The sequence below is a fragment of the Pan troglodytes genome, chromosome 13 (assembly GCF_028858775.2).
Source record: "Pan troglodytes isolate AG18354 chromosome 13, NHGRI_mPanTro3-v2.0_pri, whole genome shotgun sequence".
NCBI classification, from domain to species: Eukaryota; Metazoa; Chordata; class Mammalia; order Primates; family Hominidae; genus Pan; species Pan troglodytes.
In genome coordinates this window covers 38,223,697-38,239,928 of record NC_072411.2, presented here as the reverse complement: position 1 = coordinate 38,239,928, position 16,232 = coordinate 38,223,697, and positions in this window count along the sequence as shown.

The window sequence follows — 16,232 nt, the reverse complement described above, 5'->3', positions numbered from 1 at the left end:
AATGCAATGAATTCAGAAAATGTGGTACTTATACACAATGGAGTACTATTCAGCCACAAAAAATGAATGAGATCCTGTCATTTGCAACAACATGGATGGAACTGGAGGTCATTACGTTAAGTGGAATAAGCCAGGCACAGAAAGACAAACATCACATGTTCTCACTTATTTGGGGGAATCTAAAAATCAAAACAATTGAACTCATGGAGCTAGAGAGCAGAAGAAGGGTTACCAGAGGGAAGGTGGGAAGGAGAGGGGAAGGTGGGGATTGTTAATGGGTACCAAAAAAACAGAAAGAATGAATAAGGCCTAGGGTTTGCTAGCACAACAGGGCAACTATAGCCAATAATAATTTAATCGTACATTTAAAAATAACTTAAAAAGTATAATTGGATTGTTTGTAATACAAAGAATAAATACTTGAAGGGATGGATACCCCATTTTCCATGATGTGATTATTACTCATTGCATGCCTGTATCACAACATCTCATGTACCCCATACATACACCTACTATGCATCCACAAAAATTAAAATTAATTGTAGAAATTACAATGCACCTCTGGGAAATTATAGAGAATTGGGAAGTTGGCAAGGGTAAGGTGAGTAACCCCTTGTTCTAATCCTCACAGTACAGGCGGTCCCTGACTTATTGTGGTTCCACTTATGATGTTTCAGCTTCATGATGGTGCAAAATTGATACTTGTTCAGTATAAAACATATTTTGAGTACCTATACGATCATTCTATTTTACATTTTCAGTAGAGTATTCAATAAATTATATGAGATATTTGATGCTTTATTATAAAATAAGCTTTGTGTTAGATTATTTTGTCCAACGGCAGGCTAATGTAAGCGTTCTGAGCACGTTTAAATTAGGCCGGGCTAAACTGTGATGTTCAGTAGGTTAGGTTTATTAAATGTATTTTTGACACAATATTTTCACTTATGATGGGTTTATCAGGACATTCAGGACACTGCCCCATCATAAGTTGAGGAGCATCTGTACTATCTTATTCTTTAACTGTGTCCCTGATTATTTTTAACAAGCAAGGAGAGGAGCCAGCATGACATCGATGATCTCAGTTTCAGGCCTTGTGGCCTCCTGAGATGAAGAGCAAGACAAAGTGAGCTGGGGGAAGATGGAGAGCTCTAGACTTCCCTCTGTCACAGGCCTATGAAAGGAAAAGAGAACAATCAGAGAGGAAAGCAGAAATAGGACAGACAGGAGCAATAATCCATGCTGGAGCTGGTCAGCCGAGACCTTCTAAGACTGAGTCAGCTTCTTTCTGAACTGTTCCCAAACAAGTCTGCTAGCTATAAAACTCAGAGTTCAGGGATAACAAGTATTATTGACAATAATGTAAAACACATGATGCAAAAGTGTCCCACCATAAGGGATGGTTTAAATAAAAATAGTATATCCAAATATAGAATCCTGGAAGACATTTAAAAGGATGCTTAGAGGGCTATTAAATAACATGGAAAGGCATTTAAAGTCTATTTAGTTTAAGGGGAGTAAAAGGGGAGAATCAAAACAGGAGAGTGTACAACAGCATACACAGCATGCCTTTTTGGTTTAAAATAATATATACAAAATATTAAAACTATATACATACACATGTGCATAGAAAAAAGACTGGAAGAAAACAACTAATAAGTAATATTTATTTTAAATTGTCTATATTTTTAAAATCACCTACAATGAGCATATATTCCTTTCATAATAAGGATAAAACCATAAAGGTGCTGCTGTTTTTATTTTATTTTATTTTATTTTATTTTATTTTTAGACAGGGTCTCACTATGCCACTCAGGCTGGAGTACAGTGACATGATCATGGCTCATGGCAGCTTCAACCTTCTGGGCTCAAAACAATCCTCCCACCTCAGCCTCTACAGGCAGGTACCACCATACCTGACTTTTTTTTTTTTTTTTTTTTTTTTTTTTTTTGAGAGAGGAGTCTCCCTGTTGCCCAGACTGGTCTCAGACACCTGGCCTCACGTGATCCTCCAACCTCAGCATCCCAAAGTGTTAGGGTTGCAGGCATGAGCCACTACCCCCAGCCATACATTTTTAATTAATAAAATGAAAGGTACGATCTTAGGTGCATCCCCTCATCCTCATTCCTGCTTCTCAGTCCCATCCTGTCACCACTAAGGATAGAAGAGAAGGGCTACATGTCTCCAGTAAAAGATAAATAAGGTATAACAGTTAATTATCCCAGCCACTCCTGCTGCAGGATAAATTGTGTATCGCAGTCACCCTTACTCAATATAGTAATATACGAAATGTCTACCGGCATTTCAAATTTCATTGCAAGCATTTAAATTACAAAAGACTGACACATTGGAAGAATATAACTATCATTTTTATTCAAGTTGGCCAGCCTCTACCAGAAGAGCTTCAGTTGTCTTGATACCATATTTTTTTTAGTAACACTCCAAATTTGGCCATCCCCTTCTAAAGCTGTCAGACAACAAATAGACATCCAAATGCAATGTGTGTCATGTGTATCAAAATGCTAGTGTCTAAGTTAAAATATAGCTCTTAATGTGGCTAACATCATGGCTAAGATCAAAAGGAGTACTCCCTCTCCATCAGCGTGAATATAAACTAGGACAAACATTTTGGGAAATGATTTGTAAATATGTATTTAAGCCTCAAAAACTGACTCAGAGATTCCTCTTCTGGGAACATAATCTAAGAAAACTATTGAAATGCAGAAGAGAAAAGACATTGCAGCATTATTTATAATGCAGATCGATCAGGTGAAGTGTTTAATCCCAAGGATGGGATATTACACAGCCATCAAAAAATATGTTTTCAAATAATTTTAATGACACAGCAAAATGGTTATGATACAATTGTTATGAAAAAAGGATACCCAATTGTATAATCTCAAATATTTAAACAAAATGCATAGAGTAAGTGCATAGTGGAACTTTCCCCTTGGCCCTCCAAAGTTTCACTGAAAAATCAACTTACAAAAGGCAGATTAATTGGAGAAAAGGCCTACGAGTTTATTTAATGTATAGACACAGGAACCTTCAGAATGAAGAAGCATAAATACAGGAGAAATTGTCCATTTTCATGCTTAGGTTCAACAAAGTATGGGCAGCCTTGTAGAAATATGATTGATTGAACAAAAAGGGTACGAGCTAACACTAATAGACTGAGCCAGGAAACCCAGCAAGGCCTGTGTGTCTAGATTCCTCTTGGCCTCACTGAGCAGTATGCCTTCCTTCTGGGTGTGGGGCAGGACCCTCTCTGGAATGGGGTCTTATGACCTCCACCAAACAAGGTAGGTCAGATAATTTATTTATGGCGAGTTTTTACACAGAAAGAAGTGGGGAAAGTTAGAGTAATATTTTTAAGTTTTATGTCTGGCTTTGAGGAAAAGGGGTTCTGGTTTCTATGACCCATGTTGGGGCAGAGGGATTCTAGTTCCTATGGCTAGCCTTGGGAGAGAGTAGGACTGAGGGACAGGAAGGCAGGAGAAGGTAAAGAAGAACTTTTGCTTCTGAGGCTCTTTCTGAGGCCTTCATTTTGGGGTATTGTTTTATGAGCTCCAGTATTGGCATATGTGATGGTTAACTTTAAGTTTCTACTTGACTGAATGAAGGAATGCCTAGAGAAGTGGTAAAGCATGCCTTCTGGGTGCATCTGTGGGGGGTCTTTCAAGAGGGGATTGGCCTGTGAGTTGGACTGCATGGGGAAGATCTGCCCTCAATGTGGGTGGGCCCCATCTAATCACCTGGGAACCTAGAGAGAACATAAAAGGCAGATAAAGGGTCTTTCCTCTCTCTCCTGGAGCGGGGATGCTCTTTTTTTACCTGCCCTCAAGACATCAGAACTTCAAGTTCTCCAGCCTTTGGACTCCAGGACTTCTACCAGTGGCCTTCCAGGTTGCCAGGCCTTTGTCCTCCGACTGCGAGTCACACCATCAGCTTCCCTGGTTCTGAGGCTTTCAGATTCAAACTGAACCGTGAGCCAGGTCTCCAAATTGCAGACGGCCTGTTGTGGGACGTCTCAGCCTCCATAATCTTGCGGGCCAATTCTTCTAATAAATCCTCTCTCATATATTTATATTTCTATCTAATTTATATTTATATCAATATATAGATATCTATCCCATTCATTTTGTCTCTTTGAAGAACTCTGACTAATACAGCATGGAAGATGAGAAATTCATCAAAACATTAATCAAAGTTATCTTTGAGTGGTAGAATTATGGATGACTTCCATTCTCTTACCTAGACTTTCTATCTCTTCTGAATTTTTGATACCTAAGAGGTGAAGTGACATTCCTTAGTTCGTAGAAACTAGCAAGTGCCAATGTTGTTTTAAATATATTCATTCAGAAGTGGGCTCATAAACTGATTCTCTAGAAACAAACAAAAAACATCTTAATGTATAACATTTGCTATTTCCATGGTATAAATACTTCCACTGTGACCAATTTCATGTGTTAAACAGGAGGCCTCTTGGAGATGGGCTGGAGCAGGGCAGGGGTGGCGAACACCAAGAGCAAAGGAGCCCCAAGGCAAAGGGAAGCTGAAGGAACTGGGAATGAGTTGCTCACTAAGCACATCACCCCTACCCCCAGGCTTCCCCTTCCACTCTTGTAATCCAGCTAAGAGTCACATATACCTGTAGCTGTGATAAAGAACACTGACAAGTGAGACTTTTCAGCCCTGAAGATAGATTCCAAAAAGTTGGATGGTACAGAAGCCAAACTAAGGACCATGTGGGTCAAAACCTATGATTATCAGGGGTCACCCAGAGAAAGTAGATAATTAGCAAAAAGGCCCACCCCCATTGCTTCTGATTCCTAGTATGCCTGAGGCTGGGCTGGAGAATGTGCATTTATGACAAGCTCCCAGGTGATGCTTATGTGCTGGTCCACAGATTGCACTTTGAGAACCACTGACCTGGATGGTTCAAGTTACCAGCAACAAAGGAGGAGGATTCCAGTAGGCGAGTGAGTGCAGGGAGTCCAAATATAGATTCAAGGAAGGAAGACAGCTTCTGTTCCTTCTCAACACACAATTAATACAGTAGTTTTCAGTTCATGTCTTAATAATTCACAGGCCTCTAAGGCAGCAGTCCCCAACCTTTTTGGCACCAGGGACCGGTTTCATGGAAGACAATTTTTCCTTGGACCTGGGGAGGGGGGTTGGTTTGGAGATGATTCTCAAGTGCATTACATTTATTGTGCACTTGATTTCTATTGCCATTATATTATAATGTATAATGAAATAATTATACAACTCACCATAATGTAGAATCAGTGGAAGCCCTGAGCTTGTTTTCCTGCAACTAGACAGTCCCATCTGGGGGTAATGGGAGACAGTGACAGATCATCAGGCATTAGATTCTCATAAGGAGTGCACAACCTGGAACCCTCACATGCACAGTTCACAACAAGGTTTGTGCTCCTATGAGAATCTGATGCTGCCACTGATTTGACAGGGGGCCGGCCTCAGGCAGTAATGTGAGCCACGGGGAACAGCTGTAAATACAGATGAAGCTTTGCTCGCTCACCTGCCACTCACCTCCTGCTGTGTGGTCCAGTTCCTAACAGGCCATTACCCGTCCATAGCCCAGGGGTTGGGGACCCCTGCTCTAAGGTAATTTTATTTTTTATTAGACTGGACATATAGTTGGGAGTTACTGTACATTTCCAACAGCCTTCAGCTTAGCAAGAAAAATAATTTGATATTTTGAGAAATTTACATAGGTAGAATGTAGTTGAGCCTCCTAGAAATAACGAGATTATTGTCACAGTCAACATCAGCACATGCAGCCTCAGAGAGAGCCGGTTGTCCCAGATCACTCAGTGAGGCAATGTGTGGGTCAGGTTGGGTTGGCTCCTATGTCCCTCCTCCCTCCTCCCCACTCCTCCCTCCACCTCTATCCTTTCCCCAACAGGTCCCCTCACCCCTACTGCCCCACCAGTCTCACTGACTTTAGAGAAGGGATTAAGCTTTAGATTTTTCCATGTTTTGTGTCCTCTGGCATTCTGGAATCTCTGAACTTCTCATGGTAATGCTTTTCAATGCTTGAAATAAAATACCCAGAATTATAAAGGAAACCAACTACACTGAAAGATAGTTATCAAAATAGTATTAGAAAACAAAGTTTTGATATAAGGATGTGTAGCAATGACAGATATCACTATATATTAAAGTACTTATAACAAGACCTAGGGGCTGGCCCAGTAAGGGTCAGAACTTTGAAGTACTGAAGTCAATAATAGTTTGAGATATCTGTAATAATTTCAATGTGCTATGGAAATAGCTGTGGTTTTTGTTGGTGGCAATATTATGGGTTTGCTAATGTTACTGTGGCTTGTCATCTAACTTCATAATTAAAGGACGTGCCAATTTTCACTTAGAGATGTAATTATTTTTTCCTATTCAAGTTCATGTGCCCTTTGAATTCTCAACATGTACTCCTTGGGGGACAGAGGGTCCATGGACATCAGTTAAGTCAGATTCAACAAATCTAAAGAAATCTTCAGGACACTAAAATTTATATTTCCATCTTATTTCTCATATTCTTTTAAAAATATGGCTACGTGATTCTTTGCTCTTTTTTTTAATTTTAAAACTTGGAATGAGTTATTCTTATTCAGTAATTACCCCAGGATCCACTACATGGAAGACAAAACACACTCATATTCCTGTCTCAACAGGACTTCCTAATGTCATCAATCCAGCTTGCTTCCTAAATAATATAAAACATCATTGGCTAAAAAGAAGTTGCATTTTGACTCACAGGCCTATCTTTTCAGAATCGTAAACTCAGAAATCTTGCCTGCAGGGTGCTGGCCAAATCAGATCCAGCACTAGCTGCAAAACATTTTTGGCTACTTAGAACACATTTTATTTCATTCTTTAATGCATCTTCATTAATGCCCAAAGTTTTCCCCACCCCCAGAACAAAAACATCACCCAAAAAACTTTATTCTCTTTTGGGAAGCCAAATGCTAACGTTCTCTATCATAGTTGCAAAGGTAAGAAAAAATTAACAGTGTTTATTCTTTTCCCGTCCTCCGTAACTCCACATGAACTCATTGAGGTAACTGGAAGTTAAATTTCTACTTTTTAATAGTCTTGGGCATCTCTGTGGAGCGTGCAATGCCTGGGCATTCATGTTTTGTTTTTTTCATTGCATTCCCCAAGCTCCTGCCCTTTCAAACATGTATGTAAATGAGGGGGCCCAACGAGCTATTAATGCAAATTTCTTTAAATAAGAATCCTGAAAACCAAAAGGCTGTTGGTGGTTTCAGAAAATATCTTGCAGGAAAATGCTGTGTCCATAGTGAACTGTCACTGCCTGACCCTGGGAAAATTAACTTGTGTGGAGGGAAAAACAAAGAGCAGCGATTGGAGCAAGACACCTCTGTCAGTCTCTGAGCACAAAACTATAGCTAGGCTGCAGGGGAGGAAGATTTTGAAAGGGGGTTAGGAGGGGTGCTGATTCTTTTCCTTTCCATGGACTTGAGGATTATTTTTTAATAGAAAACATCTCCAAACATTATGCTTAATAACATATGAATAAATGTGTGAAAGGGTCTTCCATGGAGAGATGAAATCCCTCCACCTATCATTGGAACCTGAGACCACTGTGCTAATATCACTAGAAAGCCCTGAAACCAAAGGTTTCACTGAATCAAAGTTTCACTGGGCTTGCCCCACATCCAAGCTCTCCCTGCCACCAGGAAGCTGGCTCCACAGTTTGGATGTCAGAGCCACTTCATCCCTAGGGCTTTTCCTGCAGGGTGGACAGACAGGATTTTGTCATTACCTGGAATCTGTTGAGAATTTGCTTCTCCCTCAAAAAACAATGTATTTTCACATCAGCATATCCTTAGATCAAGAAAGAGATCTTCTGTAACCAAGACCTTGGGAATCCAAGAGAAGAGAAACTAGCACTGGGTGAAGCAGGTAGGCCTCCATAGCTTAACCTTGCAGTGCCTCTGTCTCATTTGGGAAAGGAAGGATAACATTAATAGTACCTGCCTCATGGGATGTTGCGAGTAGCTTTCAATGCAGGGTTGAGAAGTGTCTGGAAGAAGCCATTGAATTTTATGATGTCTTTTAACCCAGCCCCAAACACCTGAAAACACATACCTTTATGGAAAATTATTAATTTTGTGAACATGTATCAGTTGCCTAAAAAGTATAGGACCTTGTCCATTAGGAGCACTTGGTCATTTTTCCAGAAACCACATTTCAAAACTTTTCAAAGTGGTAGAAAAGGAGCACAAATGCTTCTGGGAATTCTCCCTCTTGTCTGAAACCAGAGGCAGCTGCCAGCCCGCAATCCCAACACTGCCACCCTAAAAGGGTCTTGGGGAACCCACCCCAACAACATTCTGGTTTGTGGATGAGATGCTGAAGACCGGCAACACCTACCTGTCCACGGTCACCCAGCAGAGCCCACTCCAGAGCTCAGTGACCCTCACCCCCAGCCCAGACCTCACCTTTAGCTTCACAGAGCCCTCAAAACTGTAAGGTGACCCTGATTCTCCACCCTCCCTTCCAAGTGCATTCCAGAGCTGCTGACAGTTGAAGATGCAGTGCAAACCTCTGAGCTGCCTTTGAATTTAGTCTCTTGAAGCCATCTGAACTCAGAAGCTAGAATTAGAAACTAGAAAGTCAGAGGTTTGAGGGAGAAATTTTCCCTGAGAATGGTCAGCCTGCATTTATTATTAAGGTCCCAGTAATTCTCTTTACCTCTCTCAATATATTTCACTGCTCCATTAATTTTAGTACTTTTGAAAGGTCTAAATGCAACCCTGGATCTCAATTCCAAGTAGCCCTTTAAGGAACAGCAACCCTGAGAAGGCAAGGTACTTATCTACAGTTGGCTTCAACCATATGTGAGGTACATGTTCACCGTCAGCCCAACCCAAAACCCAAACATCATCACACAGCTGCCAGCCTCTAAATTCACACACCAAAGTCCAGACAAATGCTTAGGGGCCCACCACATAAATTCATACTCTACACACTGGCCTCAAACACATACACACACCTGGCATGCTCTATACACACAAACCCTACATACACATATATGCACCATGATCGACCTAACTAAACATGTGCTAACACACACACACATGAATATTACATGTGCACGCACATGCACACATACACACACATTCTCATTCTGTCTCTCTTGCTCTCTCTTACTTTGTTCCCTGCCTGATTGCTAATCCTCCAAGTCTTGGCTTTGTGACCCTGAACTTCAACTCTCAGGCCTACTTCTGGAGCTATGCATTTGGCATTTACTCTTGGATCCAACTTTGAACATGAGCTGACTCTATTGGTCTTTAACATAACTTGCTTTACTTCTCATGAGATCTGCAACCTGAATCTGCAACATCCATGCTCTAGCTCAGACCTCTGAGGAATCCAAATTCTGACACCTCCCATTTAATCAGAGATCCAACCCAACCAACCCAACCAGCCCAGTATGGGGCAGCCCCTCTTCTTCCACCACCACCTCGTTCCCAAAGCAGGAGGACAGGGTGAATTGATTAGGCAGCACAGCCCCAAAGGACATCAGAGCATAAAACGTACCTACTTGAGCCAGTTGCTCCATTCAGTTAGCCTGGAATTCCACATCTACAGGGTGGCTCTGAGTGATCTCGTCACAGGAATACACAGTCACTGCCTCACTTCACCCCTTAAAAGAAGCCATAAAGGCTGGGTGCGGTGGCTCACACCTGTAATCCCAGCACTTTGGGAGGCCAAGGTGGGCAAATCATGAGGTCAGGATTTTGAGACCAGCCTGACCAACATGGTGAAACCCCGTCTCTACTAAAAATACAAAAATTAGCCAGGCATGGTTGTGCGTGCCTGTAGTCCCAGCTACTCTGGAGGCGGAGGCAGGAGAATCGCTTGAACCCCAGGAGGTGGAGGTTGCAGTGAACCGAGATTGCACCACTGCACTCCAGCCTGGGCGACAGAGCAAGACTCCATCTCAAAAAAAAAAGCCATAAGGAATTGACCCATCCTTGAATGTCTTGAGCTTATTTCAGACACTGGGAGTTTTTGTTTTTTGTCAGAGACCAGCTTGGCACCCTGACTTTCCCTTGGCATGTTCTACAGACAGTGTGGCAGCCATCCACAGCAGCCAAGAACAGCCTGGCACAATCCCTCCCAACCTCCCTGGCTGCAGCTGCCACCAGAACTACTGACCAGGCAGAGTGTGGCTGTGCTGGGCATGCCCTTAAGACACCCACTGCCCATCCATGTCTTGATTTTGTCCTTATTTCCCAACCGCATGGTCTAGTTCAGGGCGCTGCACATTATTGAGATCTCCAAGAATGTTACCAACTGAAGTTTGGCTACTTTTTCCTCTATTGCTTTCACACAGTTTTGTTCTTGAACCCAGACAAGGGGGAGGGTAGAGGCAGGGGGAGTGATCTTGGATCCCACACGGAGAACATTCATTTCCAGTGACGCCTCTGCTGCCCACTCTTAAACCCACTCCCAGAAGAAAACAGAGACTGGAGCCCAAGTTCTACAAAACAGCCACGGGCATTTCACATGCACACAAGTGACTCACCCTCCCCCACAGACTCTGCAGTCATCTTAATAGCCCATGACCTCATTTTAATTGAAACCCATCCATTGCTGCAATGAATGAAAATGGACTTGGGAAGAGCAGCCCAATACCATTCTCCTTTCTTGCTCCTGTCTCTGACCAGAAGGAGTTATTGATGCAGGGGAGCCACAGTGGATTAGTTAGCAGTTAGCCCCCAAGACAAGCGGCTCTCATCCCCAGACTGCCATAACCTCTAGGTGAAATGAAACCCAGGAGAGACTCAGGACTGGGTATATTGATGAATTGATACTTTGCCAAGTAATTAGAAAACAAACTTTAGTATCTGAGCTCAAACATAATGGTAATATTTTATTTTTGTTGACTGTTATATAGAATTGTACATGCAGCTATACATACATAAACATATAGATGAATTTTAATTGCCTGTGTTCTGCCTATTTACAAAAAGATTTGAAATGGCTGAAAGCTATATACAAGACAAAAGTATATTTTTTTTTATTTTTATTTTTTATTTTTATTTTTTACTAATTTCAACTTTTATCTTAGATTTAGGGGTATATGTGCATGTTTATTAACTGGGTATGTTGCATGATGCTAAAGTTTGGGGTATGATTGATCCTGTCACCCAGATAATGACCATAGTACCCAAGAGTGAGTTTTTTAACCCTTCTCCTGATCCCTCCTTCCCACCTCTAGTAGTCCCTAGTGTCTATTGTTGCCATCTTTATGTCCATGAGTACTCAATGTTTAGCTCCCACTTATAAGTGAGAACATGCTTATTTGGATTTCTGTTCCTCTGATAATTTGCTTAGGATAATGGCCTCCAGCTGCATCCATATTCCTGCAAATGACATGACTTCATTCCTTTTTATGGCTGTATAGTATTCCATGGTGTACATGTATAACAGTTTCTTTATCCAGCCCACTGCTGATGAGCACCTAGGTTGATTCCATGTCTTTGCTACTGTGAATAGTGCTGCAATGAACATACAAGATGTGTCTTTGGTTGAACAATTTATTTTCGAAATTATATTTTTTAAAAGAGTAATGAAACAATTCAAATGTCTATCCACTGCTAAATGGATATATCCATCAAAGTGGAATATTATTCAGCCATAAAAATCTGTATAGTACTGATACATGTTACAACATGGATGAACCTTGAAAGCATTGTACTAAATGAAAGAAGCCAGACACAAATATGTGTATGATTCTGTTTATAATTGACTAATGGGATCTAATTAAACTAAAGAGCTTCTGCACAGCAAAAGAAACTAACGTCAGAGTGAACAAGCAACCTACAGAATGGGAGAAAATTTTTGCAATCTACCACCTGACAAAGGGCTAATATCCAGAATCTACAAGGAACTTAAACAAATTACAAGAAAAAAACAAACAATCCCATCAAAAAGTGGGCAAAGGATATGAACAGACATTTCTCAAAGAAGACATTTATGTGGCCAACAAATATATGAAAAACAGCTCATCATCACTGGGCATTAGAGAAATGTAAATCAAAACCACAGTGAGATACCATCTCATGCCAGTTAGAATGGCGATCATTAATAAGTCTGGAAACAACAGATGCTGGTGAGGCTGTGGAGAAATAGGAACACTTTTACACTATTGGTGGGAGTTTAAATTAGTTCAACCACTGTGGAAGACAGTATGGCAATTCCTCAAGGATCTAGAACCAGAAATACCATTTGACCCAGCAATCTCATTACTGGGTATATACCCAAAGGATTAGAAATCATTCTACTATAAAGACACATGCACATGATGTTTATTGCAGCACTATTTACAATAGCAAAGACTTGGAACCAACCCAAATGTCCATCAATAATAGACTGGATAAAGAAAATGTGTCATATATACACCATGGAATACTATGCAGCCATAAAAAAGAATGAGTTCATATCCTTTGCAGGGACGTGGATGAAGCTGGAAACCATCATCCTCAGCAAACTAACACAGGAACGGAAAACCAAACACCACATGTTCTCACTCATAGTGGGAGTTGAACAATGAGAACACATGGACACAGGGAGGGGAACATCACACACCAAAACCTGTCAGGGGGTGGAAAGCAAGGGGAGGGAGAGCATTAGAACAAACATCTAATGCACATGGGGCTTAAAACCCAGATGGTTGATGGGTGCAGCAAACCATCATAGCACATATGCATATCTATGTAACAAACCTGCACATTCTGCACATGTATCCCAGAACTTAAAGTAAATAAAATAAAAGTCCAGAATTGGCAAATCCATAGGGATAAATAGCTGTTACTGGTTGCTGAGGACTTGGTTGGGAGGGGAAATGGGGAATGACTGTTTAATTTTTAAAAGGTTTCTTTTTGGGGTGACAAGAATGTTCTAGAATCAGATACTAGTGGCACTTGCACAACATTGTGAATGTACTAAAAGCCACTGAATTGTACCCTTTAAAATGGTTTAAATGGTGAATTTAATGCTATATGAATTTTACCCCCAAAATAATTTTTAATAGTCATCAGGCATGACAGAGAAACAAAAGGCAAGACATTAATATGAAGCCTGGTAGAGGGAGGAGTAGTGATTATTACACAAGTGCAAACCAGAGTTATAAGGAGTGGGCTGCACTGATTCAGCCATGATTCCCAGAAGAGAGAGCAGACCAAGAAATCCAATCAGTTAGGAGACCCCCATTTTCCACAAGATAAGAGCAAACCAGTTAGTGAGGAGAAGCACAGGTCTCCCAGAAGTGGGATACAAAGGACCCCGTTCTATGAATCTCTAAAGAGGAAGCTCTATTATGTGTGGGGCTGGATCTTCCCAACATCCTTCAGCAAACACAATAGCCAGTCTCACCCACATCTCTCAGTGCAGGCTGAAGGCAGAATGCCAAAGCACCGTTCACAACAGACATGCCCATTATCAAACATCCACATACTGTGGCATAGGTCCTTTGGATTGTCTTTCAAGCCAGTGCCCCGAAGGATCTTTTCACCTTTATCTTCCCTGTATTTTTAAATACATGTCTGTATTGTATGTATCTTTTCAGCCAGTTTGAATGCTGTATTAGTAGCACTGAGTATGCTTATGAAAATGCAAATTTCAGGACCTTATGATAAACTAAATATAGATTCAAAATCTTTAAGGGTAGTGTCCATGAATATGCAGGTTAATAAACTCTCCAGTTGATTTTTAAGGACACTAAAGTTTGAGTAGCCCACTCTAGTTCCTGAGGACCCTGAAGAAGGCCACACCACACAGCCAGCCAGAGCAAGCTGTGGTACATCTCCCTCCTCTTTCCCCCAACCCTTCTCTCCAGCCACCCGAGGTCTCCAGTTCCTGTTTAGAGGTAGAATCATTTTAGGGAAAACAGATGCATGTGGTCTCTTCCAAGATCACCTCTTGCCCCTTTCAGAGCCTCCTGCTTTGGGCCTGACACCCAAGGGGTCTCCAGAACCCTACCCTCAGAGGCAGGAGGATGTTGATAGGCTCATCTACCCCAAAACATTAGGACTCCTTCTGAGTACTTTAACTGAGCAAGGAGGAGTCCTCTCCTCACTCCCAGTCCAGCCCATCTACCCACAGAAGCAGCTGATTCTCAGTGCAAAGTCCAGCCTCTGTCTCCCCAGCTATGAGGTAAGCCTGGGTCTGTGTTCACCATTCTTTGCTGGACAGCTCCAGCCAGAGGACCCCAGGGCACCTTAAACCCAACAGACCCAAACTGACCTATATCCCTCCATTATCTTTAAAGGCAGAATGGAGTGAATCGCAAGACTTCGTCAGGTAGGCATTCCTTCTGTTCCTTCATTTAGTCTGTGCCAGTGCTTCTTAAAAATTAGGGCAAAGGCTTGTACATGCAAAATCATGTACAATTTACTGAGGGGACTTAAGATATCTATTAAGGGTAATTTTGGCTCAGTTGTCTACCACCAAACTAAAGAAACTAACATACAAGTGATGTAACACCTTCATACCTATTTCTGTTTGCAGCATTTACCACTCGTGAATGGGTTTTCCCACATTGCTAAATTCTGAATGCAAGCCAAGAGCCAATTTTTTTTCTGGGAATAATCTGGTCCTCTTATCTCCCTATTTTTATATGGGATGTCTTTTTCTTATTGGTTTATAGGTGCTTTTTACATATCATGCATATTGGCCAGTTAATTGGCATACATGGTACAATTATTTTCTTCTACTGTATTGATTTTTTTTTTTTTGAGACGGAGTCTCGCTCTGTCACCAGGCTAGAGTACAGTGTCATGATCTCAGCTCACTGCAACCTCCATCTCCTGGGTTCAAGTGATTCTCCTGCCTCAACCTCCCGAGTTGCTGGGACTACAGGCACGCACCACCATGCCCAGGTTTCACCATGTTGGCCAGGATGGTCTCGATCTCCTGACCTTGTGATCTGCCCACCTCGGCCTCTGAAAGTGCTGGGATTACAGGCATGGGCCACTGCGCCTGGCCTGATTAATTTTTAATGTTGCTTGTACCACCTTTCACTATACCAACAAACATTGTTGTTGTTTTCATTGTTGTTGTTAATGCTACAGACCATTCGTGTGCTCCATTCGTGTGCTCCAACCTTCCAGAACAGTGTTTGGCATATAGAACATTCTCAGTAGACACTTGTGGATTGAAATAAATGAATAAGCAAATCTGTGCTGATGACAGGGACAGGAGACAGGGAAATTCTGGGCAAAAGAGAGTGGTTTTCTGGCGAGGGCCCCACCTTCAAGCCAAAAAGCCTAATACCAGGGCCCAAAGTGAGAACATACATCCCTATTTTCCCACTTGAATGTTGCCTTTTCCAAAACCCATGGCCCACCTCGCCCCTCATCCTGTGCCCATAAAAACCCCAGGCTCAGCCAGCAGAGAGGAGAAGCAGCTGGATGTTGGAAACTATGGTTGGACGTCAGAGAGAGGCAGCTTGACTTTAGAGAGACAGCTTGATGGTGCAGCTTTGAAGACAAGTCCGGCTGGGGATGGCCAGACTCCAAGGGAAGATTACCTTCCCACTTTGTTCCCTTTTCAGCTCCCCTTTCCACTGAGAGCCACTTTCATCAGCAATAAAATCCCCTGCATTTACCATCTCTTATTCGTTTGTGCAACCTCATTCCTCCTGGATACCAAACAAGAACTCGGGTGTCGTGAGTGTGGGTGCAAAAGGCTGTCACACTGACCCTCCACTGAGCTGTTAACACTTAAGCCATCTGTGGATGGCAGAGCTAAAAGGGCATTGTAACACTCCTTCTGGAGCTTCAGGGGTCACGGGCACCCATCCTAGATGCTGCTGCAGGGCCCACACAGAGTTTTGCTCCTGCTGGCTCCCAAAAGCACTCGCCCAGACTCCTGCACCCACTCACCTGTGCTGCTCCTCCTAAAAGGGGTGAAACACAGTGGGACCAAGATAGTGGAGTCTACTTCTTCTGGCACCAAAGCAGCCAGCTAGTTCTAGCACCCATGCACTCCAGTTCCTGCCCATGAAGGGGTCAGGGAAATATCCTGCTTCCCTGATGGGAGATGTGTAAATATCACTAGGGAAATTCTCATGTTTGGAGGTGAAAGTCTGGATGAGAAAGACCTTGCTGGTACAATACTTAAGGCTGCTTTGAGATTTTTATTCTCATGAGCTCATGGGCAGCTGCTG